This window comes from Myotis lucifugus, unplaced genomic scaffold (genome assembly GCF_000147115.1).
Source record: "Myotis lucifugus unplaced genomic scaffold, Myoluc2.0 scaffold_140, whole genome shotgun sequence".
NCBI classification, from domain to species: Eukaryota; Metazoa; Chordata; class Mammalia; order Chiroptera; family Vespertilionidae; genus Myotis; species Myotis lucifugus.
The window spans coordinates 1,753,589-1,778,365 of record NW_005871188.1 but is presented as its reverse complement, the minus strand read 5'-3'; the positions used below and the strand labels follow the sequence as shown (position 1 = coordinate 1,778,365).

The following is a 24,777-nucleotide window of genomic DNA, read 5'->3' as shown; positions in this document are numbered from 1 at the left end:
AGGGCTACTTTGTGGTAATTTAAAGTCATTATGCAACAAATCAACACACATTGCCACAAGTTCTAGAAAATTAATCCTTAACAGAATCATGCCTTGCTGGTTACAGTCAAAGTTAGTAAAACAGACTACAATTTAGTAAGAGTAAATCTATAAGGAAATCTTTGCAGATTAACATTACCTGTTGTTTATTTAAGCAGTCCAAAGCTATTGGCAAAAGTCACTGACATATATATGACAGTAATCTCCAACCATTTCTCAAGAAACTTTTCTTCAACTTAACACAGAAAAGCTCTCCATTATAAAGCCTGAGTAAAATGTCATCAATAACTTAGAATTAATTTAAAAATAGATATACTCAAGGTGCACATAGTCACAAACACACAGTTACTCCATTTCAGTCATATTTAAACATTAAAACCTACCTGGTATTCCTGGGACTACCTTAATTTGTCCCCTCTAACAAGTCAAAATCACCTCTGAGTGAGAATACAGTCTTAAAGGGAAGCTATGTGCGTGACTGAGAGTAGACTGCTACTCCAGGGTCACAACATAATTTTTAAATAGATGAAGAAATGCACAGTATGATGGTAAGCTGAGTGAAAGAAATCTTCCTTTATGATTCATTTTGACTCCTCAAATCATTCTCTATTTCTTCTCTTAGCAATCTCAGAGGTGAGAAATGACTCGTCAACTGTGTGTCACAGAGAAGTAAGCCTCATTTTACTTGCAGAACTCATTCACAAAAGTCAAGCAATATTAAAAGAATTACAAATTTATTTTAAACATGCCACTGGTATAGCCCGCCAGGAAGATGATGCCTCTAGCACCATGAGAGAGAGAAGCACCATCTGGAAAAAAAGCAGGACAATTCTACCAGAATATTTGTAAATGCTTATTGGATTTTGCCTTCCACGGAGGTTGGTGTGGATTGGATTGTCTCTTGCAAATGCCTGTTCTTATTTTAAGTTCTTTTCTTGGCATCTACCTCCTTTATTTTTGTCAATTCTATGAGTAAACAAGTATGGCTAGATGTTACATATATGTGTACAGGGAAAAAAACAGTACTAGTTACCTGATTTCATACTGTGGATATAAAAATCCACCTTTGAATGAATTACTCTTGTCTCTTGCTTTCTTTGCCAATTCTTTAATACAGCTGTATTTCCTAACTGTATTCAATAAATGGGAATTGTATCCTAAGATTAACCTACAGCTTTGCAAAAAAAAAAAACTTATTTAAAATATCCAATGTGTCAAATTAATAAAGGTTTGCCAGCCAGTGTGGTTCAGTGGTTAAGCATCAACCCATGAACCAGGAGGTCAGGATTCAATTCTTGGTCAGGGCACAGGCTTATCCCAAGTGGGGAGCGTGTAAAAGGTAGCCAATCGATGAGTCTCTCTCATCATTGATGTTTCTATCTCTCTCTCTCTCCCTCTCCCATCCTCTCTAAAATCAATAAAAATATATTTTTTAAAAAGTGAAGGTTTTTTTTGCTTTTAAACAATTTTATTTGTCCTAAGTTTTGTTACTTTAATTTCCCATAGCACCTTGGCAATGTTGAAAACAAAAATACAAATACAGAATGTACTCATTTTAACATACATGCATGAGCATGTGTCACATCATTTTTTTAGGGGGTGGGAGGGACAGTTTTGACAACAGGAACAAACTTAATTAATGGACAAAATAAAAGGCTGGTTCTGACCGCCCCCCCCCCAAAAAAAGTGAAGGTTTTTAATTAATCCTCACCCGAGGATATTTTCTCCATTGATTTCCAGAGAGTGGAAGGGATGGGGAGAGACAGGAGAGAGAAACATCTATGCGAGAGAGACACATCGATTGGCTGGATTGGCTGGGGATAAGCCTGCAACCAAGGTACTGCCCTGGACCAGAATCGAACCCATGACCCTTCAGTCACCAGCTGATGCTCTAACCACTGAACAACTGGCTAGGGCAAAGTGAAGGTTTTTTTTGACAAGTTAAATCATAGTGAAATATAAATTCACATAAAATGCCCATTTATTTATCTAAAGGTGTTTTGGGGGGAGTAAATAAAAGTGGTGGGAAGTATTCTATTAGTTGGCAGACATTATTAAACTAAAAATTCTTGGTTGAAGTATATAAGTAAACTAGAGGCCTGGTGCACAAAATTTGTGCATGGGTAGGGTCCCTAGGCCTGGCTGGCGATCAGGGAAAATCAGCTGCTGGCTGCTGGCCAGGGCCTTCCTTCATCCCCTTGGTGGTCAGTGTACATCATAGTGAATGATTGAACTCCCAGTTGAACTCCCGAGGGGACACTTTGCATAATATAGATACCAAATTTCTAAGATACTCATGAAATACAAAAACACAGTGTACAAATAAAGCTGATAAGCACCTGATGAATCTTGTTGCTAGTATTTAGACTAAAGTACTTGATAGAATACAAGAAAGGAGAAAATAAAGCAAAGAAAAATATAGTAAATAGAAAATACAAAATGAAATAGCACAGATAAATATAAATATATCTATCAATAATTATAATAAAAACACAAATGAATTAAAATTCCCTATTAAAAGGTTGAACAAGAGCCTATTCCACAATCATCTACTGTACAGGTGGGGCAAAAGTAGGTTGACAGTTGTTTGTATGGAAAACAGTACAATAATCCTATCTAATAAAGAGAGAATATGCTAATTGACTCTCATGCTGTCGCAAAGATGGCGGCACCCACAGCCAATAAGGAGGGAATATGCTAATTGCTGCCCAGCCCTCAAAGCGGCACAAACAGCCAATAAGGAGGGAATATACTATTGACTGCCCCACCCTCAGAGATGGCGGTGCCCACAGCCGATAAGGAGGGAATATGCTAATTGACTGCCACGTCTTCAAAGATGGTGGCACCCACAGACACAAGATGGCTGGCAGGGGAGGGCAGTTAGGGGCAACCAGGCTGGCAGGGGAGAGCAGTTGGGAGCGATTGGGCCAGCAGGGGAGGGTACTTGGGGGCAATCAGGCCAGCAGGGGAGGGCAGTTGGTGGCAACGAGGCTGGCAGGGGAGAGCAGTTGGGAGCGATTGGGCCAGCAGGGGAGGGTACTTGGGGGCAATCAGGCCAGCAGGGGAGGGCAGTTGGAGTCAATTGGGCCTACAGGAGAGGGCATTAGGTGTCTATCAGGCTGGTAGGGGGGTGGTTAGGGGCTGATCAGGCTGGCAGGCAGAAGTGGTTAGAGGCAATCAGGCAGGCAGGCAAGCAAGTGGTTGGGAGCCAGCAGTCCCAGATCATGAGAGGGATGTCCGACTGCCGGTTTAGGCCCAACCAGCAGTTGGACATCCCCCAAGGGGTCCCAGATTGGAGAGGGTGCAGGCTGGACTGAGAGACATCCCCCCAGTGCATGAATTTCATGCACCAGGCCTCTAGTTAATAAATAATAATACAAGAGTTAACTATGTTTCCCATACTCACAACTGTAAACCTACTTATACCCCACCCTATATATATATGGCACTATTAGACTTTGCAGGATTTTAAGAGATAGATGTAGAACTTGTTTCTTCATCCAGTTTACAGTCACCATAGCTACTTATTGTTTGAATCAAACAATGAAATACTGACACCCAAGAAGAGCTTGACAGATAAAAAGAAAATTACAAGTCAAATCACTTTCTTTGATCTCTTCAAATGTTTAGGGAAAAGCCAATACTTAGTCCATATACAAGTCACTTCATATAACTGCCGTTTTGACATGGTTATTTCCTAAATATTGTCACATTTCCCTAAAGAAATGTTCATATTGGTATCTCCAAATGAAAATATTTTTGTTGCCCTTAAAAATTGTTAGGTGTAAAAGATTATGTTAAACACAGAACACATCTTGTATAGTACTAGGTTTGAATTTATTTTTAAACAACAAACTAAAGAAGATATGTAAAGTAGATAACTCTGCTGGAACCTGGCCCAAAGGCCGTGATTTAATGAGATGCCCTCTCGCTTACCCTGAGTTTAGACCAAAAGCAAAACTGACAACTCAGGTGGAGAAGTGGTAAATGAGAAATGAAACTTGGCCTGTGGTGTCATGTTTAAAGCAAAAAATAAAAGATTCAGAAGAATGGAGGGTAGATGGAAATGGCTACTCTATTTTTAATGAGAAAGATGCACATGTACTAACTTGGTGTGCATTAATAAAAATAGTTTAAAGTTAGAAAATCAGTAAATAATTGAAAAAAAGTCAATGCAGCACTGCATAACAGATAGTCTTTATGATTTTGAATTGCAATAATTTCACTTCTATAACTCAAACAAAAATTACTGCTGCCCTGGCCAGTTTGGCTCTGTGGATAGAGCGTCGGCCTGTGGACAGAGAGGTCCCAGGTTTGATTCCAGTCAGGGGCGCATTTCCAGGTTGCAGGCTGGATCCCCAGTGGGGAGTGTTGGGAAGGCAGCTGATGAGTGGTTCTCTCTCATCATTGACATTTCTCTCTTTCTCCCTCTCCCTTCCTTTCTGAAAGCAATGAAAATATTTTTATTTTATTTTATTTTATTTTATTTTTTTAATATATTTTTTTTCATTGCTTAAATTATTACAAAGAGTATTACATATTTCTCCTTTTTTCCCCCGCCCTTGACAATCCCCTGGCCTCCCCTACCCCCCAGTGTCTTATGTCCATTGGTTATGCTTATATGCATGCATATAAGTCCTTCGGTTGATCTCTTACAACCCCCCCTGCCCCCCCCCCACCCTCCCCGGCCTTCCTGCTGTAGTTTGACAGTGTGTTCGAGGCAACTCTGCCTCTGTATCTATTATTGTTCAAAAGTTTATAATGGTCTCTATTATCCATGAATGAGTGAGATCATGTGGTATTTTTCCTTCATTGACTGGCTTATTTCACTTAGCATAATGCTCTCCAGTTCCATCCATGCTGTTGCAAATGGTAAGAGTTCCTTCTTTTTTACAGCAGCATAGTATTCCATCATGTAGATATACCACAGTTTTCTAATCCATTCATCTACTGATGGGCACTTAGGCTGTTTCCAAATCTTAGCTATGGTGAATTGTGCTGCTATGAACATAGGGGTGCACATATCCTTTCTGATTGGTGTTTCTGGTTTCTTGGGATATATTCCTAGAAGTGGGATCACAGGGTCAAATGGGAGTTCCATTTCCAGTTTTTTGAGGAAACTCCATACTGTCTTCCATAGTGGCTGCACCAGTCTGCATTCCCACCAGCAGTGCACGAGTGTTCCTTTTTCTCCACATCCTCTCCAGCACTTGTCGTTTGTTGATTTGTTGATGATGGCCAGTCTGACAGGTGTGAGATGGTACCTCATTGTTGTTTTGATTTGCATCTCTCGGATGATTAGTGACTTTGAGCATGTTTTCATATGTCTCTTGGCTTTCTGAATGTCCTCTTTTGAAAGGTGTCTATTTAGGTCCTTTGCCCATTTTTTGATTGGATTGTTTATCTTCCTTTTGTTAAGTTGTATGAGTTCCCTATAAATGTTGGAGATTAGGCCCTTATCAGATATAATGTTGGCAAATATGTTCTCCCATGTAGTGGGCTTTCTTGTTGAATAAAAATATATTTAAAAAATACTGCCAATAAACAAGAAAATATTTACCATGATAAATAATCAAAGAGTCCAAATTAAAAGAACAAAATATATTTTTTACCTATTAAATTGGTAAAGTTTTAAATATTAAATACTAAGATTGACCAGGATAGGGGGTGTGGAGTCTGGGGGAGACCTCATGGACTATTGAGTATAATTTGATTAAGCTTTTTAGAGAGATTTAGAATATTTTATCATAAAATGTAATTATGGTTGAGGTGACAGGTGATTTTAAATTTTTATTACTACCTATGTTTTCCAAAAAGAACATGCATTAATTTTGTAGTAAGAAAAAAGCTGTACTTTTGAATTAAGTACACAAAATAAAAATAAGAGCTAAAGTAAATTTGTTGTATAACATCAATTCTGAATCATAGGTCCTCTGGTTCTTCATTGTTCCTTGTATTTCTGATTTCTGAGTGAGTATAACTCACTCAGAGTAAGGCCTTGAGCCCTTTCTGATTCTTTTGAAGTTGGCCTTCTTATTACCTGTACAGATACCTGACTCCTTAAGACTAACATTTTCAGAACTGTTATATATTTAAATTTTTTAAATGGTCATGAGGGGTTGACTACTCCAGCATTCAAACAAGAGCCCAGTCTCCCCATGCTCTCCTGTAGCACAGAAGCTAATGACCCTGCATATGGAGTCATCTGATGGACTAGGGAGAGATCTCCCTGGCAGAGAGAGGGAGAACTGTGTCTTTGTTGTTGTATGTCTATATTCTTGTTTCAAATCAGGCACACATGGTTGTTGAACTAAACTGAATGTGCTAGAAATATCACACTACTGGCTAAAATGTATATGAAAAATATTTACAAATGTCAAATATTCAAGCCTTGTATTTTCTCTTCCTTTGCTTTTATTATGTTGTAACTATGGGGGTCTAGAACCCTATACCATTTACACTTCATTTAGGAACAGTAATCTTGTCACTGTCCTTTAACTTTTTATAAAATTTAAGTATACTTGGTATATAATATTATCTTAATTTCAGGTGTACAACATAGTGATGCAACATATATATCTTATGATGTGATTACCATAGTAAATCTAGTAATCATCTGTCACCATGCCATGTGAAGTTATCACACAACTCGGGGCCCAGTGCACGAATTCATGCACCAGTGGGGTCCCTCAGCTTGGTCTGTGGGATCGGGCTGAAACCGGCTCCCTGACATCCCCTGAGGTGTTCTGGATTGCAAGAGTATGCAGGCCAGGCCAAAGGGACCCACCGGTGCACGATCAGGGCCGGGGAGGGACATGGGAGGTTGGCCAGCTATGGAGAGACTGTGGGAGGGCTCCAGGGTGTGTCTGGCCCATCTCGCTCAGTACTGATCAGCCTGACCCCAGCAGCAAGCTAACCTACCAGTCAGAGCGTCTGCCCCCTGGTAGTCAGTGCACGTCATAGCAACTGGTCAACTGGTTGACTGTCTGCCCCCGATGGTCAGTGCACATCATAGCAAGCGGTTGAGTGGCCTTAGCATATCATTAGCATATTAGGCTTTGATTGGTTGAATGGCCGACCTGTCAACAGGACACTTAGCATATTAGGCTTTTATTATATAGGATATTCCTCTTCGCCTTTTTCACCCATATCCCCATACCTCTCCCCTCTGGCAACCATCAGTTTGATCTCTATTTCATGAGAATGTTTTTGTTTTGTTTTATTTGTTTGTTTTCTTTTGGGATTCTACATATAAGTGAAATTATATGTGTTTGTCTTTCTCTGTCTGACTTATTTCACTTAGCATAATACCCTCTAAGTCCATTCTGTTGTAAAAAGTGAATTCGGTAAAGTAGCAGGACAAAAAAATTAACATACAGAAATTCATTATGTTTCTATCACTAAAATGAATGATGAGAAGTAGAAATTAAGAAAGCAATCTTGTTTACATTAGCATCGAAAAGAATAAAATACCTAGGAACAAATTTAACCAAGGAGGTGAAAGACTTGTACTCTAAAAACTAAGACACTAAAGAAAGAAATTGAAGAGGATGCAAATAAGTGGAAGGATATGCAGTGCTCAAGGATTGGAAGGAATAATATTGTAAAAATGTCCATACTACCCAAAGCAATCTACAGGTTTAATGGAAAGCCTATCCAAATACCAATGACATTCTTCTCAGAATCCTAAAAGTAATCCTAAAACTTACACAGAACCACAAAACATCCCGAATAGCCCCAGAAATCTTAAGAAAGGACAAAATTGGATGTAGCATATGCCTGGATTTCAAACTAGATTACAAAGTAATAGCAATCGAAACAGCATGGTACTGGGCATAAAAACAGACACATAAATCAATGGAACAGAATAGAAAGCCCAGAAATAAACCCTTGCTTACATGGACAATTAATCTATGACAGAGGAGTAAAAAATTAATCTATGACAGTGTCTTCAATAAGTAGGGTTGGAAAAACTAGACAGATACATACTTTATTTAGGTAATTCTAGCTGTATTAGGATTAGAGAAATAAGTGAAGCAGTAACTTTTACTCCATTCCTATTCAGCTCTTTATCTCTGTGACATTAATTTCCTATTTAAATGGCAGACTTTTCTTAATGTAAATCCAATATGATTTGCATTTTAAAAAATAGTGATTCTCAATTATAAACGTGATAATCAAAACTCTTTCCAGTTATTACCAGACTATTATGTCTTTTCACAAACTGCCGGAAGCCGTTCCATCCTTGCTGCTTGACACAGTCACTTCAGGGAAGAAACATCTGCACAGCATATGTTCCAAGGGACCTGGGGTATATGGCATACTGTTTTTAATATGTTTGCTCCCCTTCTTAGCGCTATGTGTTCTTACCAGGGCCACCTCCCCAGGAAAGGTTGTTTCCCCAGCTGGGAATGTTTCCCTAGAGTTAGGGATTAACGGGACTAGGGAAGGGAATAAATCAGTAAAACCCCCTAGTGTTACAGAAATACCATGTACCACTTATGAGGAACTTAGACTAAGAATGTTAGCAATAAATTTAGGACTTGCTAGGCCCACATCCCCAGGGGTCTACTCACCAGAGAAAGTACCAAAGCCTATACCCCTAAAAACCCGCCGACGCAGGACGCAGGGCAGTCCCAAGGAAGACCACCAGTAAGGCTAAAAGGACAACTATCAAACAGTTAAAGAAATACCGCTGCAAACAATGCAGGCAGGCTCCTTATCTAAAAATCTTATGCGAGCTATGCAAGCAGAAAGACTTAAACTAAGTGCCAGGCAGGTAGTTAATCACCATAGCTAAGAACAATCACGCTTAAGCAACATAACCTTTACTTAGGCCATAGAATAGGAAAACCTCCGTCAGTTTTTTCCTTATAGCGTAACAGTAGAGCAATAGAATAGTAACCTTAGAATAGAAATAACAAACTAGCCCTTATAATGGAACAGAGAGACTAACCTTTAGAATAGAATGTAGAAACATAGACAATAGATAAGATTAAAATCAGCAGAGCTAAATAGAAATAAGATTTTTAGCAAAGGTCAGGTAAGAAACTGTAAACATAAAACAAGAAACTGTAAAAGGTCAAAGGAGGACCCCAAACATATCATGATGTAAGTACAGAGGCATGCTTATAGAATCAAATAGTTTAAATACAGTGGTAACAGGGCAATAAAGAAGAACCTGACTATGCTGTTCATCTGAACGCTGTCTCCGTGTCTTTCATTCTTCGCCGACGCCGTCCACACCTTTGGGAACCCCTGGACCGCCGGGGCTGGACCCCAGCAACAAACTCCAAGCCTATATATTCTACACTTTTGAGAGGAAGTCCAAATAGTATTATGGGTCAAATAATTGATTGGGAGATAAACTACATAAAGACTATGGAAAACACTACACCAGTTAATAGTCTCTTTCTAGCACTGCCTGAGAAGAACACAGCTAACTTAAACACTATATATAAAATGTTTAAATCATTGGTTTGTAATTTTCATTATGATGTAGCTCTACCACTGGCTGGATAGTATAGCAATGTGGCTAAAAAACACAGACCTGAATATGCCATTATTGTCTATGGGGAGTGAAAAAGTTCCTTAACTCTCCTGAATCTATTTCTCTCTGTGAACTGGGGACAGTTATACCCTAGACCAGTGATGGCGAACCTTTTGAGCTCGGCATGTCAGCATTTTGAAAAACCCTAACTTAATTCTGGTGCCGTGTCACATATAGAAATTTTTTGATATTTGCAACCATAGTAAAACAAAGACTTATATTTTTGATATTTATTTTATATATTTAAATGCCATTTAACAAAGAAAAATCAACCAAAAAAATGAGTTCGCGTGTCACCTCTGACACGCGTGTCATAGGTTCGCCATCACTGCCCTAGACAGTGGCAGCTCTATTTAATTGAAGTGGGAGTTTAAGAAATTTGTGCCACAGTATTTGGTACATATGAAGAGCTTGATGAATGATAGTTGAGAAACAACTTCATTTTCTAGATGGAAACAATAGGATTCAAAGAAATGAGATTTCACATAATTCTTAATGAACTGAACTAAAAATGAAACTCTGATGCCAATTAAACCCTGGCCTATATAATTCCAAAACTTATGCCTTTTTTTTTTTACTTCACCATATATTTTTTTCCTCTAATACCAAGATTCTTTAATAGCTTGTTAGCATCCTTGATTTAGTTCTCTCTCATTTTCTCTCTCTCTCTCTTTCCCAATAATTTCTCAAATTCAAACTATATTTCTTATTTTTTTTCCAATGAAAATTTCTCAATATTCAAACTCTTTGCCTATTCATGACTAACAGAAAGAAGATGTTGCTTGAGGGAGGGGAAAGTCCATTTTATTGAAAATGCAATTTATTTTCTAAATACAAAATGTTTTCTTGTAACATGTTTTCTTATAACATGACCTCTTAATTGTGACCGTGGTCGGCAAATTGCAGCTCTCGAGCCACATGCGGCTTTTGGCCCCTTGAGTGTGGCTCTTCCTAAGCCTTAGGAGTACCCTAATTAAGTTAATAACAGTGTACCTACCTATATAGTTTAAGTTTAAAAAATCTGGCTCTCAAAAGAAATTTCAATCGTTGTACTGTTGATATTTGGCTCTGTTGACTAATGAGTTTGCCGACCACTGAATCAGAAATGGTATCTTCTGTATCTTCCGGTGGTCACTAAAAATATTTATCTAGAAAATCAAGTGTATGTTGCATGCAAGAAATGGATTGTTTTTTATTTCATTCCCCTCACACCCAATCCCACATTAAAGGATAGTAGCACCTGTGACAGTGGCCCTCATAGAAAACTTTTTTTTAAAGAGCATATATGTACTAAGTAAGAATCATAGTCTCACTTTCTTTGTCCCTCAAAATTTTTCTAGTCACAGATTTCTTATAATGAACCTATAGCAAGAAGAAAAATTACATCTAATGCCCAAGCTCACCCTACAGATTGTGTTGGTATTAGAAGGTTAAACTTCCACCATCTTTCTTATGAAATGCTACTTGTTATGACAAAAAGCTGTGCTGTCTGTGTGCAAAAGAGATTCATTAGATTACTTTCAGCCCAGGTGGGTTAGGCTCAGTGGATGGAGCATCGGCCTGCAGACTGAAGGGTCCCGGGTTTGATTCCAGTCAGGAACATGTACCTAGGTTGCAGGCTCGATTCTGGCCCTGGTCAGAAAGCATGCCCGAGGCAACCAATCAATGTGTCTCTCTCTCAGTGATATTTGTCTCTCTCCCTCCCTTCCACTCACTCTAAAAATCAATGGGAAATATCTTTGGGTTAGGATTAACAAACAAACAAACCAAAATAAACAATAAAAATAGATCACTTTTTTAACCATCACATGGGACAGTGTAATAGCCTGGGGTTGGTAACAACAAAGCTTGTATTTATTTCCAAAAGGAAGAGGAGATGGAACAGTTGCCAGCTCCCTAAACTGTCTCTAGAGAGGGCTGCCAGCCTAAAGCAACCCCACAGGGAGAGAGAGGGAATAAATACGCTTGAAGCCGATACAAGGCATTTTGAAGTATTTCCTGAAGTAATTCTCTTAACGGCCCCAATCTATTGAAAATGGATCCTCACTGAGGAGAAACCAGCCGAGGAAAATTATTTTACCACTCTCAAAGCAATGCAGTTTTTGGTGTGGTATAGGTTTAAGTATACAAATCTAAAATGATTCCTTAGTCCCTGAATATGCACTCCTTCCGGAGATTAAAAGGTTGCACCCCTCCCCTCAAAAAAGGTTCTAAAAGTTTGATATTTGTTATTGTTTGTAATTAAATACATGAGAGGCTGGTTATTCTTTGGATACACTCAGTGTAAATATACTTAACCCATGAGCAAACTCCTACATTCAGAACTGGAGGGAAGTCACTCTATAGCCCTCTCATAAACTCACAGTATTGTTTCAGAAGCCCACTGGGGCCAAACTCAGGCAGTTGTAACATAGAGCTACTTCAATCTGAGGATATTATACTGTGTCCTGCTTTATCCGGTATATTTCTTCATTAAAACCTTGTAGTTGGAGCTATACTCTTAATTGAATTTCTACTCCAAAGAATAAGCCAAATTCTCTGCAGCATCTAACCTAGAATAACAAATATATGGCAAAGTCTTCTAATATTCACTCCTGCATTCACAGCAGATGTGACTAATCAACCCTTTCCAGTTCTTGGAAATTGTAAAATATGGTAGTGAATGTGTCTCTGTCAATAAATTCTCTGTTGGCTAAAGGAATTAGCCTTTGCTTTCTTCCTGCTGTAGCCCCTGCAGGCCTCTCAAAATGCTATTAATATATACTATAAAAGCATTGTCAGGATCTATTGCAATAAATTATTACCACATAATAATAGCTCACTCCCCTGTAATTAACCTTCTGCCAGCTTTACTTATAAATCATGCTTCTCTTTCTTATCTGCTTCTGTTAATCTTGTAACATCCCTGGTGTTAAGAAGTAGTCATAAGTAATTAACATTTATCCTTCAAGTAGGCCATGCTCTAAATACCCTGATAAACAGTTTGTTTACTTACGGGTTTGTTGTTTACAACCTAAGTCAGAATTCTTCCACTTCTGGGGTTCAGCTGAGGCAGAGAGTGTAACAACTAGGGGATATATCATTTCTTGTCTGCTTTATGCTTCAAGACTAATCAAATCAAATCAAATCCTGGAATAGCAGAGTTGGAAAAAACAAACAAGCCCATCTTTCTGAATGCTGAAGACGGGTGATTTTTAAGATAATGCAAGACACTTAAAACAAAACAAAAAAAAACTTGTCATATACAGTTGGTAACACAAATTACGATTAGCTTCAAGGGAGTGTAGGTAATTACATGATGGTTGGCTCATCATTTATTCAACAAATATTAATCATTACCAAGCCAAATATTTGCCAGGCACAGTTATCAGCATTGTTTATAAGATCTTTCTAAACTTTAGAAGTTGTCTGGAGGGCAACCAGCAGGGCACTACAAATAGTACCCTTAATCAGTCTGAAACAGGTAGGATTAGGGTGGGTGGATCATAGATATGGACAAGTTTGGTATTTCTTATAATCTTATAACATTTTAATCAATGCTGTTGATTTACTCAAATACAGAAGCATGATGTTCTCTAATCCAAACCCTTTGATCTGAGTGATTGCAACAAATGTGAATACATAGACAAAAGTACACATTCTTACTGAAGTCCTACCTATTCCCTTAAACTCTACTTTGGCCAAATAGCTGACTTTTTCTATCCTATGTATTGGGCTAAATCAGTTTCTCTCTTATCAAAGTTTTCTTTTGCACCAACTTTAGCTCTTTTGCTGCCCAAAGTCCTTATCTCCACAGCCTCACTTTACCCAGTGTGATGATAATACACTGAATTCTTGCAAACAAGAAAAAATGCTCATGGAGTCAATGATTAGCGAATAAACAATTTCAAAATGTTATTGATTTGCTTTATTTCTAGAAGATACACATACGGAAAAAATAATAAAACTTCAGAAGAACCCAAACCCTCTCCCCCCCACCAAGAAATTACCACCTCCTTTATAAACAGGTGATTATTTACAAAACTGATTTTAAAAGTAGCTTAGATTTGGGTTTCATTCAGAATTTCTCGGTCACATATTTTGTTTTTCTCCTATTATTTAAGAATCATTTTATTGTACGTATTATTCCAAGTACTTAACACAAAAATAGTGATTTTAAAAAAATGTCATTAGGAAAACAACAGAGCAGAAAAACACGGTACCAGTTATCAAAGCCATCACTGAAACACAATTTATCACAGGAACAAAAGGAAACCAACAATGCAGCATAAGCAAAAAGATCTTTCTAATACTGTTGACTAGCAGGTGACAAATGATTAGGAGAATAGACACACCCTCCCTCTCCCATTATCCCAAATACCATTTATTTACACATAATTATGCAGAATCTTACCTGAAGGGGAAGATCACATGCTACTATATCACTGCTTTTTTTTTTTTAACTAAAAATCATACTTTGATTTTTTAAAAATTTAACTGAAATCTAGAAAGCCCAATAAGAGGCGAATTGAATAAAAAAGAAGGAAGCCAGATGTGTGCCTGAATTGCTGGAAGAAGGGTTTCTAAGGGCTTTCTGTGAAATCTCTTTAGTTACAGATAAGACTGAGGTTAGCCTGAGCATCGCGTGCCATTCTTGAAGGGCCCTCAAAGCTGACTCATTTGCTTTACCATTTCTTGTGAAAATGAGAGGTGGCAGCCATCCCTGGAGCGCAAAGGGTGACTTGGTGACTGATCTCTTTACTAACCTGAGGAAAGCAATTACACGCGAGGTTCAGAACCTCCCTGCTCCCAGCAGCTTGGTAGAAGGGGGTTATTTCTACCCAAGAAGATGGGTGGCAACTGAAAATGCAAACATGAAGAAAAGAAGAACAAACATCTCTTTCAGAAATATATCAACAGTAACCTACAATCAGGATTATTCTAGTTCTCAGCTACACTGATCCTCTTAACTATATACTGCAAGTTAAAATAGAATTGATTGCTGTTCTATGTTTTAAAAATGTGCTCCCTTTCTAAATCCATCACTTCACTTTTCACTGTCCAAAGAACGCTTTATAAATTCACTTCCTCTAAAACAAATATAATTTTAGTAAAAGGATGGGGACAAAAGCCACATACTCACCCAAAGGGTTGAGGAGTGAGCAATGGGAACCATGAGCAGAGGGAGGTAGAAAGTGATAAATGCCCATGGGAAAGTCAGGGTTCCTTTTTTTCCTGGGACAGTAGGGCATGAGTTAGGATGGAGCTGACACTATTAGGGTCAGACACTATTTATTGTCTTTTCTGTGGATTTGGAAAGGAAATAACTCTTCTTGACTACTTACCGGGGTGGGAGTGGTGAGCAACAGACACTTTTAAAAATATGTTACAAGCATATCTACTTGAATCCTTACAACAACCCAGAAAAATAAATACTGTTATCCCAATTTTAGAGATGAGAAAGTAGAGACACTTGGTTAATGGAGGACAGTAAACCCGATGGAATCCAGGGAGATTGCTCCCACTGTCATTGTGGAGTCTAAACACACATCTGTGTCGTTTGGGACAGTCAACATTTTAGTGTTACGTCAATTAATGAAGCATGTCCTCACGTACTATCTCAATGTATCTTCATAAGCACTGATAGAATGCTCTGTTTCAGACTTGTTGTTCAGGTGAGAAAAATTAGTTTCAGGGAGTTCTCAAGATCACTCAGCTGGGAAGTGACTGAGTCATCACCAGAACACAAATCTTGTGCCCTCAATTCTGCTCTTTCGTTTTGGCTCTTGCCTTTCTTCTCTGCTCCTCTCTCCTCCTTATGATTCATGGGAAGGCTGTGATGTCCATCAACTCTCACATCCACCTGAGCCAGAACCACAGCTTTAGCCCATCAGCTTTATAGCCCAAAGGCCCTTGGGAGAGGGAGCACCTATATCTTTCACTGGTCATTTGCACATTAATATCACAAAGGTTCTGAGATTTTTATTTTTAAATAGACTTTATTTTTTAGAGCAGTTTAGGTTCACAGCAAAATTGAGTGGAAGGCACAGCGATTTCCCATATACTCCCCCACCCTACTCCCCCCACACACCCTCCTCCATGTTCAACGTCCCCCATCACAGTGGTACATTCACAACAGAATTAATGCATCATTGTCATCCAAAATCTATAGTTTACATTAGGGTTCACTTTTGGTGTTGTATGTTATGGGTTGGAACAAATGTATGATGACATGTATCCACCATTATAATGTCATACAGAGCAGTTTCACTGCACTAGGAATCCTCTGTACTCTACCTATTCCTCTCCCCCTTTACCCAAACCCCTGACAACCACTATCTTCATACTGTGAGGTCAGTTTTTGATGGGGGAGTGGGGAAGGGAATGGAAACTAGAATAACAATCAATGTAAACTATAACTAAAAATGACAATAATTTAAAAATGCTAAGGCAAGGAAAAAAGCACAGAAGATGATGAAATTTAGCACCTGAGGCAGATGGGGTGTTGTTCATGGGGAACTGAAGAACTAATGAGAAACTAACAACTTTTTAAATGTGCTAGAGAGGCACCTCTTTCTGCCGCACCCTTCCGCACACTTTTGTGAAAACTCAGCTCAGTAGATTTCAAACATTTTTAACAGTGGAAACCTATGTTGCACTTATATACACAATACCTTAAGTAATTTATATACATTTATATTAGAAAATTTTGATATTTTAATGAAAGTTATAGTGTTAGATACACCTTAGCATCTACCTCAACTGGCAGCATGCAATCTATTTTTATTTCATTTAATGGATTGAGAAAAATCCAATTTACAATAATAAATATTCACAAATGGTTCTTTAAAATAACTTACATTACAGTCTACTCCCATTAAAAGGAATGAGAAGTTTTGAAGGGCATGAACAACTTGCTTGCATTCTTTAGTACAAATATGAAAGTTTGACACACACCTAAAATGTACAGTCAGCATTAACATCATTTATATAAAAATATTAGCAAAATATGGCCCAGTTATATGTTCAATTGTTTTTATCCAACTGAGTATTGGTGCCTGAGGAAAGCATTCACCAAAAAGCATTCTCGCCAGGAACATGATCACGTAAGCATTAAGAGAGTATACTTTTAGTTGTGCACATTTATAGGCTTAAAGCTCTAGATCCTTCTCAATCAAGGGCACATTTGTACAAGCAATCTGTGAACAGAGCCAGGGAAAACTCTGGAAAAAAAGGCTATTGGAGAGGATAGCCTTGTCAGATATTAAAAGGAATGGAAACTGTTTGTGTGCTGGTATAGATAGATAACCAGTGAATGTGATAAAGTTGAGTGCTTCAGTATTAAAAAAAATGGATTTGCCATATCTGGGGAAAAGCCATTTAAAAAGCTGCATCTCTCTCTCCCTACGTCAGAACACAGTTCTGGTGCATTGATGTGCTAGAGCTGGTGCGAGCCAGCTGGCAAGAGCCAACTGTGCACATCCTTTCCTAGCTGGCTCTGTGTTCAGTGAAGCCACATTGGTAGCTTGCAATTGGACATGGTGGGAGTGATTACACTTCAGAAATGGGCAAATACTGCAAATCAGGGCTTTTGTTTCTGTTTTTGAGAGCCAATTTTCCAGTCACCACTGCTGGTCGGAAAAAATACATAAGAAATGAACCAGGAGATATTATGAGAGTTTTTCTTTTAATAATTTTAGAGGTGGTACAGAGAGCTTTTTATAGAATCCAACATACTCTTAAAATTCAGTTTTCTACAAAAGGTAAAAATTTTCTACTCTGAAAAAAAACATAAATAATATTAAAATAAAATTTTAAAATGGTGAAACACATGTACATATTTTTCAGAGCTATTTTTCTTATATAAAAACTTCTAACAAATTAAAAGGGAAAAAGGAAGCAATTTAGTGTAAAGTTGAGTAAAAGATATTAATTGATAGAAATATACATATTACTGGCCAGTAAATATATGGGGAAAAATGCTCAACCTCATGCATAAAGAAGAAATCCAAATTGAAAAAGAAATATTTTTAAATCTATAAAATAGCAAAAATTTGGAGTGAGGTACAAAGTTGAGGTGGATGTAGGGAAGCTCATTCATTTACTGTGGGACATTGTTAAATTAAATTTGACATTATTAAGTGAAATTTAAAATTAATACTCTTTTCAATTCAGGAACTTGTTTTATGGACTTTCATAATCTCACAAAAGTGAGCAGACATGGGTGATTATTGTGGAATTATTTTAGAAGTTATCAATTGCTGCTTAAGAAATTACCCCAAAACTTAAAACTTTAAAGTCATAATAAAGCTTATTTCATGCAGTTTCTGTGTTTCAAGGAGTTAGAAAACAGCTTAGCTGAGTGGGTGTGTCCTGAAGCTGCAGTCAAGGTTGTTGGCAGAGGCTGCAGTTGTTTGAAGATCTGACTGGGGCTGAAGTTCCAGTTCCAATGTGACTCACTCAAGTGACAAGTTCCTTATTTCACAGACCTCTCACTCAAGTACACTGTTGTGTCCCCATGACATGGTAATTGGCTTCCACCAGAGTGAGTGATCCCAGGGAGAGCAAGGCAGAGACCAATGGTTGTATGACCTAGACCTGGAAGACATATACCCATTGCCACAATATTGTCATTTACACAGGTCAGAGCAATGCACAGAGAGAAGGGAATACACAAGGGCATGAATGCCAGGAGAGGCGACTCACTGGAGGCCATCTTTTGAGGCTAGTTACCACAGTTCAGGATAACCACAACAAAAATATCAATAATCATTGCTAAGGTACTGGTTAAATAAAATTTTTAACTTACTGAAATGCTATAGAACCATTGAAAAGAAGGAAGCAACCTATATGTGCTGTTATGGTAAAATTCCCCAAATATACAATAAAGTATGTGAAACACACATTTATATGTTTATAAGAAGATTTCCTCGGTTTTCTTATAAAAGTAGGTATAGATGCATAGTTATATATATATATGAGCATGAAATTTCTGCAACAATGTATAAAAATCTATCAAATGGGCAATGGAATTGGGGTGATAGTGGTTAGGTATGTATAAATTATGTTCTATACCTATACTAGTAATGTTTGAAAAAATGTTAGTATGAACATATATTACATTTATAATTTTAAAAACTAGTTTAAAATATGCTCCACAGATATTTACAGGACAGTCAGCCAAAGAGGGTATCATTTTAGCCAAGCTCAGACAAATTTCCTCCTATTCAGGGGAACTGAGTGGTAAGCAGGAGAAACAAAAGATAGTTTTCTGAATTGAGGACTGAGTGCTACCAGGTCTCCATAATCTCCAGGTTTCCAGCCTCAGCAAAGCTGGATTAACATAAAACAAGCATTACCCCCAAAGTAGAAATCTGCTGTGATGTGTTTCTTCCTATTCTGAGGCCACGGGATTCTTTGGAGAGTCTGGTAGCTGGGACTGTGCAGGAATGGCAGGCTTTGCAGAGAGCAGCAGTCACACGGGGTCACAGAGCCATGGAAAGCCTCTCAGCACTGGTGTTAGCAGAGCTCCAGTGGCTCCCCGCACCAGGAGGGCAGCGGCATGTGAACACCTGTCTTAGAAGATATTCAGGCACTGCAGCTGCTGAAGTTGAGTCCTCAGTCTTGATGGATTATCTTGAAGAAGATGTGGACCCAGGAAAGCTCATGCTTAGTTTATCACAAGGCCAAGTTTGGGGTTTAAACCCTTGGAAGAAGTCCTTCACTGGGTTAAGGAAGAAGATAGCTGAGAACTGTCTGCAGCAAGAACAAGATAGAATCACAGAGCTGTAAGGAAGCTTTATCAAAATGCCAATAATGCAATGATAATTTTAAAGAGGCAAACAATATTTATTAAGTGTGATTTATTCATTTACTAATTATCTATTTTAGAGATTAAAAAGCTGAGAATTAGAAAAGCTAAGCAATCTTCCCAAGGATATTACATCCTCTTATTTATTTTTTTAATTTCAGTTTTCACAACTACCAGTAATTAAAAAATGTATTTAAAAAATAAGATTTGAAACAAATGACAAGTACTGGAGAGGATGCGGAGAAAAAGGAACCCTCCTTCACTGTTGGTGGGAATGCAGACTGGTGCAGCCATTGTGAAAAACAGTATGGTATTTCCTAAAAAATTTAAAAATGGAACTGCCATTTGACCCAGTAATACCGCTTCTAAGAATATATCCCAAGAAAACAGAAACACCAATCAGAAAGGATATATGCACCCCTGTGTTCATAGCAGCACAATTTACAATAGCTAAGATTTGGAAACAGCTTAAATGCCGATCAAGAGATGAGTGGATTAGAAAACACTGGTACATCTATGCAATGGAATACTACGCTGCTATGAAAAAGAAGGAATTCTTACCATTTGCAGCAGCATGGATGGAACTGGAGAGCATTATGCTAAATGAAATAAGCCAGGCAGTGAAAGAAAAACACCACATGCTCCCACTCATTTATGGATAATAAAAAGCATTATAACCGATGAACAAAAAGATAGATACAGAGGCAGAGAAGCATTGAACAGACTGTCAAATTACAGTGGGGAGGGTGGGGAGTGTTGGGGGGGGGTAAGATATCAATCATAGGACTTATATGCATGCATATAAGCATAACCAATGGATGCAAGACACTGCAGGGTGGGGGGGAGGGGGAGGGCATGTGCCGGGGGGTAGGTAAGGCCAGGGGAAGGTCAATGGGGAAAAAAAAGGAGACATATGTACTACTATCTGTAATACTTTAAACAATAAAATAAAATTAAAAAATAAAAAGTAAATTAAAAAATAAGATTTGAATCAAACATTTTAATGGCTCCTGAAGCACTACTGCCCAAGAGATCAGAAAAGTACTGCTTTACGGACCCACCACTAGCACCAACGTGTGGAATTTACAGAAGGGTAAATTTCAATTCTATACACAGCACAAGCTATCTGACCCTGAAATGAAATTTCCTTAGCGGTGGTAAGCTCTTCATCACTGGAAATGTTCAAACAGAATCACAATGACCACCTCTTAGGTATATTGCTATTGCTGCCTTGCTCTCCCTGGGATCACGCACTCTGGTGGAAGCCAGGGTCTGTGTCATGGGGACACAACAGTGTACTTGAGTAAGGGGTCTGTGAGGTAGGAACTTGGCAGTCACTTGAGTGAATCAAGTTGGAACTGGATCTTCAGCCCCAGTCAGATCTTCAAACAACTGCAGCCTCTGCCGACAATATTTTGAGCAGCATACATTTGGGTTTCTTTCCAAATCTAAGTTCTTATGTTCCTATTAGAATAGAGGTTTCATTTTCTTATTCTTCAGGTTGAACTGAGTTGAAGCCTTTGAATGCAGAAGGCTGGACTAAGTATACTTGCCAACATTGTGGGGGTTTAAGAATAATAACAATAATAAAAATAAACACTTTAAAAGCACTTAATATTTGCTTGGAACTCTTTTAAGTGCTTTACATATATTAATATAGGTAATCCTTTCTACCACCCTACTGAGGTATTCTAATACAGGATTCTAACCTCTAAATCTGGTCAAGTCCATGATTTTCCATATCTGTGATATTTATGCTCCATGAAGTCCGACAGTTGCAATTACATGACACTGCAAGTGAAGAAAGGTTTAGCTAAAACAATGCAGATAAATAAATAGACAACGGAAGTGGTTTGTTGCATAATAGGGAGTTTTTATCCATGTTTCTACAGTTAAGTCAGCAAACCACAGGATGATAACTTAGAAAAAAATCAGTGCCACAAAAGCCTTTTACATTAACACTCCTTGATTCTGAATTCATTACAAGTCAGCTTAATCTAAAATTTTAAATTTAATCTATAATAATAAAAATGTAATATGCTAATTAGACCAGACATCCTTCCCGATGTCCTTCCAGACGACTTTCCAGACAAAGCCTGGGCTACGAGGGAAGCCCAGTCCCAGGTACCAGGGAAACTAGTGCCGACAGCTGGGGGAAGGAAAGCCTACTCTTGCATGGATTTCATGCATCGGCCTCTAGCATAGAAATAAAAGAGGCTCTGGGAGTCACAGTCTTTGGTGCAGATATGGCAGAGTCCAAGAACCACACCATGCACAACCAATCCCGAAAATGGCACAGAAATGGCATCAAGAAACCTCAATCACAAAGATATGAACCTCTTCTTTTTAAAAAGAAGAATTAACTTTTTAAAAATATATATATTTTATTGATTCTTTTACAGAGAGGAAGGGAGAGGGATAGAGAGTTAGAAATGTCGATGAGAGAAAAACATCGATCAGCTGCCTCCTGCACACTCCCCACTGGGGATGTGCCCACAACCAAGGTACATGCCCTTGACCAGAATTGAACCTGGGTCCCTTGAGTCCGCAGGCTGACGCTCCATCCACTGAGTCAAACCGGTTAGGGCAGGAATTATTTTTTTAATATATTTTTTATTGATTTCAGAGGAAGGGAGAGAGAGAGATAGAAACATCAATGATGAGAGAGAAACATCCATTGGCTGCCTCTGCACACCCCCTACTGGGGATCTAGCACAACCTGGGCATGTGCCCTGACTGGGAATCCAACCATGACCTCATAGTTCATGGGTCAATGCTCAACCACTGAGCCACGCCGGCCAGGCGATATGAATCTCTTAAGGGGTAGATCCCACGGTCCTGAGGAGCATGTGCTTTGCCAAGAAGCACAAGAAAGGCCAGAAGAAGATGCAGGGCAACAAGGCCAAGGCCATGAGTGCATGTACTGAGGCTATCAAGGCCCTTGGAAAGCCCAAGGAGGTCAAGACCAAGATCTCAAAGGGTGGCAGCCACAAGCTCAGTCAACTTGCTTACATCACTGACCCCAAGCGTGGGGTCAGCATTGCCAAGGGTCTCGGCTCTGCCAGCCAAAGGCCAAGGCCAAGGCTCAAACCAAGTCCTGGGTTGCAGCTGCAGCTCTGGCTCAGGCTCAGGCTCAGGCTCAGGCTCCCAAAGGTGCCCAAGCCCCCATGCAGGCTCTACATAGAAGCCTCTCTCTGCCATGTGAGTGAAGATGGAAGGACTGGTGTGATTCCTGGGCTGCTGCCTGCATGGGGCTGGTTTCCTTCTGTGTGATTTGTACAAATAAACCTGAGGCAGGATCTGTTAAAAAAAAAAAAAAAAAAAAAAAAAAGAAAGAAAAAATAAGGAAAAAACCCCATAAAAAATAGCTTTAGTAGAATCAAAGTTCCCCAGCCTTTTTTTTTTTAATTCCCCCCCACCCCCATATCATTAGGATTTGTTTTCACAGAGCAATAAGCACAAGACATTTCCAGGTCCCTTATGGAATGCAAATCATGGTTAGGTGCTGGAGGTTCCTGAGCCGTGGGGCAGTGTTGATTCCTACCAAGCTTTCGAACTCAGTAGTTCAGGGTGCAGCCTTGGAGCCTAGACACCTGGTTCTGTGGTGCTGAGCAAAGACTTCCTCCATCTACCACTCAGTTTTCCTCACATATGCAATGGGGGTAATAGTACCTCTCTTATGGGATTAATTCAAATGTTGAATAAGTTAACTCATATAATTTTAGAACAGTGCCTGGTACATAGTAAAATTCTGACCAGCATTAGCGATTACTATTAGCTGGTATGAGGGAAAAAGGAGCGTTTAAGTGGTAATCTAAATTTACAGAGATAAGTAATGCTATTGGGTGGTATATGAGAATCAGATGAGAGTTACAGATACTAAATACGCCCGAGTTCAAAGTGGGGTGAGACGGTTATGGTTGGGAGCGATTGGGGCAGACTCTCAAGGAGAGGAGACGAGCAGGGCCAGGAAGCAGATTCTTTTGCCCACGTTTGATGTGGGATCCTTGAAAATGCTGTCGCTACGCTAAGGGGGTCGATGGTGTGCACTTGACTACACAGGAAAAAAAAAATTTAAACCGTTAAACAATAGGTAGGAAATCAATGGTAAATAAAAGAATTAAAATGCACAGAGGGTAACATGTAATTTCCTTCCCAAATAAAACATATAATATTTTTACATAGGACTTAATACCTGTAACTCAATTGTTTTCCACTTTTCCAGTGAAATTCCTCCATCAGAATACTCAGATTTTCTTAGCTTAAAAAATATTATTGTTGCTGATGTTGATCAGAGGAAGTGAAAAGCAATTTTACTGATGCACCTGTCTACATAACAGAAACATACGTTCACATTTGTATTCTCCACAGGGAGGGGAGCAAGCACAGTGTGCAAATGACTAAATTCTTCTTCCTGACTAGTCGTGTCTGTTCTTCGCCCCAATTTTACAATGAGGTAACTTAAGATTAGAGTGTATGTGTCTTTTCCTGGATCACACAGGTGCGACTGGTCTGAGATGGGGCCTCAGATCATGTAGGAACATTCCAAGTGGTTTCAGAACTGAAGGTTGTGCATTTTAGGGTTCTCCTGTGCCTGGTGAAATAAGGAAAAGGGATCGCAATACGGGCTCATATTTGAGTCTCTGCCTATAACATTTCTTGTGTTGTCACTTATGACAACTTATTTGCCTTCTTTTTATTTTGTTTTTGTTTTCCCTGTTGAAAGTAAGTTAGCGAGTTGCTCCTCACAAACTTCAGAACCCTGCCAGGAAGAGCAACAAGAATTCCCCAAGCCCCCGACTGTGGTCTGACTCTGTTCTTCAGAGGAGCTAAGAGGTGGAGAAATGGAACAAGATCCCCTCTAGTAGCAGAGACACACTGGACCTCTAGGGCCTGGGAAACTTTTCTCGGGCGTGTCCTATTGCTTCAGCCTCATTAGGGATTAAAGTAAATGGTTAAAGCCACAACCCTGTGTACTGGCTTCTTGAGCACCCAGAAAGTGTGAGCTAGGCTAGCAAAGCTACTGCGAACCCCTTTAGAAGAAGGGGTGGTTCATGGTAGACCTATAACAACGTAAATAAAGGGCTGGAGGGTGGGGCAGGCCTATCTCCCCTGAGCAGGGTTGTTGGAGGAGGAGAGGTTAGAAAGAAGCCCAAGATAACCCATGTGCCTATTCATTAGCAGTCATTGGCCTCCAAAAAGGTGAGACCTCCCCCCAATCTTGAAATATGAACTTGTGGCCTCATGGCCACTTTAGATTCTTCAGTGTGAGAAAAAAAGATTAAGAGGAGCTTTGTGGATTAGGGAAAAATGGTAAAGGGGTATGTTGGGGGCGGGGAAGGAGGGTAAGCAAGTGGAGGGTTAAAGCAAAGAGCAGGCTTCAGTGGTGTGATGGTTA

At 39.0% G+C, this 24,777-nt stretch overlaps 1 pseudogene; it reads left to right on the top strand.

The window, feature by feature from the left end:
* Nucleotides 1-21,625: 21,625 nt before the first annotated feature.
* On the top strand, nucleotides 21,626-22,588 carry LOC102441953 (annotated as a pseudogene).
* Nucleotides 22,589-24,777: the final 2,189 nt, after the last annotated feature.